Source organism: Helianthus annuus, chromosome 4 (assembly GCF_002127325.2).
Source record: "Helianthus annuus cultivar XRQ/B chromosome 4, HanXRQr2.0-SUNRISE, whole genome shotgun sequence".
Taxonomy (NCBI): Eukaryota; Viridiplantae; Streptophyta; class Magnoliopsida; order Asterales; family Asteraceae; genus Helianthus; species Helianthus annuus.
This window is the reverse complement of record NC_035436.2, coordinates 32,564,141-32,567,130: the sequence shown is the minus strand read 5'-3', so window position 1 is coordinate 32,567,130 and position 2,990 is coordinate 32,564,141. Positions and strand designations below refer to the sequence as shown.

The following is a 2,990-nucleotide window of genomic DNA, read 5'->3' as shown; positions in this document are numbered from 1 at the left end:
AGGGTATATATTATTGAGAGAGTTAAATGCCCGGATAGTCTCTATGGTTTCTCTCTTTTTCACCTTTAATCCCTAACTTTTTAAAATTACAGCTAAAGTCCGCAACTTTTGCAATTTCGTTCCCGGATAGTCCCTATACCTAACATTAGTTAGTTTTTTCAGTTAAGAGTGTGTGAAATGACAAAAATAACCTTTCCTTAAAAGGGGCAAACCACAAGAACTATCCGGACATTTAATAAATAAGAAAAATAAAAATCTAAAAAGTCAAATTTCAAGTGATCCTCATAACTTACCCCACCCTCACCCTACCCCTATCATCATCTTCTTCTTCCCAACATCCATCACCCCGCTTACAAATCACCAGCATTCCCAACCATCACCACCGTTCCCAAACAAATAAAACAAAATCACAACAAATAAACATCATACTTCAGGTATTCGAGATCGGTGCAGACCTGCTGCCACTGAACAGGATCACCGGACAACTGACCCACATCAAAGAGAGCAGCAACAACGGCCGGAACCCTAGTTCGATGCTTCAAGAGCCAATCACGTTTAATAATGCCGGTAGAAGTGTAAGCAGACGGCAATTGATCCTCCTTATCCTTAGGGGTTCGGTCTATGCCGGAGATCTTGGAGAAATCCGGCAATTCGAGTGTGTTGATCGGCGGTTGTTCGGAATGGAGGTGAGTTGAGATCGTAGCGTGGAGGTCTTGGTGACCGATGATGCATGCTAGTGTCACCGGTGGGAGAGTTGTTAGTGTCAGTCACATTGTCACCTCTGTTTTATGTGTTTTTATATTTGATTAAAAGATGATTAATAAACATTTGTAATTAATTAAATAGTTCTAGAACAACATTAATAATTAGTCTAGTTATATGAATTATAAACCTAATGTTTTGAGCAATATGAATTTAGAAAGAAAACTTCTTGCAGGCAGTTACCCCAATAAGTAAATACGAAAACCATCATTTTGGTCTCTCTCTCATCTGGTTCACAAATTATATAATAATACAATTAGCAATTTAAGTTGCCATTACCGAACCATCGCATCATTTCGTTGGAACGCACCCTCCCATTAAAAAAGAATACCAACATCATGCATATCCCCACTTCAAAATTAATTAAAATACCCTACTGATATTAATTGTATATAATACTATTATTTCCTGAACGTTCCTTTCCTACTAAAATGTATCAGCCGCATTTTTTCCCTAACCGGCACACCTTTCGGTTCTTCAAAATCCTTTTTATTTCTTCAACCGCCACATCATTCGAATCTCCAAATCTTAAACGTTCGTCAACTGAAACGAAATTTATATCCCGTTACTATCTCCTAATTTCGTTCTCTGTTGTTCAAATTCATTCTGATATTGCAGCCCTTCACTCACGCTCGAATTCGACATCGCTTCACTCACGCTCGACATCAAACGTAACATTTTAATATTGTGTTTCATTACGGTTTTTGATAGTGATTATTAAAGAAAACGCATTTGATTGAATTTATTTAACATTAATTGCAGAAATTAGAACACAATTGATTGCGATTTGCATATGGCGATATCAGAGGCCAATTTTACGGCGATTCACGTAGATCAATTGATGGCGATTCGAAGAGAAAACAGGGCAATGGTCCTAATGGTTTGTAGAGGCGAATTTGTTTTTAACGAATTCGAAGAAGAGTGAAGAATGATCAATATGCTTCAACTATCGATGGTATATGAAGTTGATCTAATTATAAATCCATGATTCAATCTACAATGGTAGACTATTAAATCATCTGCGTTTTCTGTTTTCTATAATCCCCGTTCTTTTTCTCTTGAGTTGCAATTAGTGTAACAATTTCACGATTCAGACGATTGAATTCTATGCAGAAAATTTCAATTGAAATCAAGTAAGAATCAAATTTTCAATTGAAATGAACTCTTTTTTGAATGATTAAAATAATAGTTGGAATCAAGATCTAAAATTTTAAAGAAACCAAACACATTGAGACATATACATGCGTAACATCATGTTTAAAATCTGACATTTATACATGCACAAGATATGTTTAAATCTGAAAATAATTGAGTTTAAAATTCATATGTATATCTTTAAACTCTTTGATAAATGTTTAGACTTGGATAAGCAAAAATGAAGATGAGTATATTCCAACAAATAATCATTAAATGAGGAAGAAGAAAGATGGAATTGTAAGGTTGTGAATATGATTACATGACTTGGGGGAGAAAAATGAAGACGAGTAAACAAAAAGTAGATTTTGAAAGGATTTTGGTTGCAACATATTATTATCAATGAGTAAGTAGGTGTTATTATCCATATATTATATTAGAAACTATAAATAAACATGTCTTTCTGATTATTGTATTCAAAGAAAATCTTAGTGTTCAGATTACCGTATTCAAAGAAAATGTTAGTATTAAGTGTGAATGGGCTTGGAAAAAAGGGCATGAAACATCATGTGACGGTCATACATCGCCACATCATCAACAACGTTTGCCCCACGCCATGAAGCCCATGACTCTTGCCCCACGCCACCTCATGAAACATAATCATGTGACGCTCATACTAATGACTTTTATAATCAAAATCCCGCCGCAACGCGCGGGTAATATTAACTCGTTCATTACAAATTCCTACTAGTAGTGGATTATGAGTTAGTTATAGCTATTGAGTTTGTTACAGTTAGTTTGTTTGTTATAGTCTGTTTTAGGCTCCTCTCCTTTCTGTATATATAGATACTTGATTTTCATTTTAATTGAGATATGACAGGGGGCTCTTTACCTGATTTCTTTTGATTTCACCTTCTCCATTCTTGAAGATTTTATTTTGAGTTTTAATCCAATTGAGAAATGTGATGATGGAGTTGCAATGAGAAGAGAGAAGAAAGAGAGAGAGAAGGGGGGGGGGGGGGTGAGGTTGTTATTATTATTATTATTATTATTATTATTATTATTATTATTATTATTATTATTATTATTATTAT

The 2,990-nt window shown here is 34.5% G+C and overlaps 1 long non-coding RNA gene across 1 annotated transcript; it reads left to right on the top strand.

Annotated features, from left to right (window-relative positions):
- Positions 1-1,194: 1,194 nt before the first annotated feature.
- On the top strand, positions 1,195-1,961 carry LOC110934493. Its single transcript, XR_002588385.2, has 2 exons — positions 1,195-1,433; positions 1,525-1,961. It is a non-coding gene; the product is annotated as an uncharacterized LOC110934493 (long non-coding RNA).
- The last annotated feature ends 1,029 nt before the right edge of the window (positions 1,962-2,990 follow it).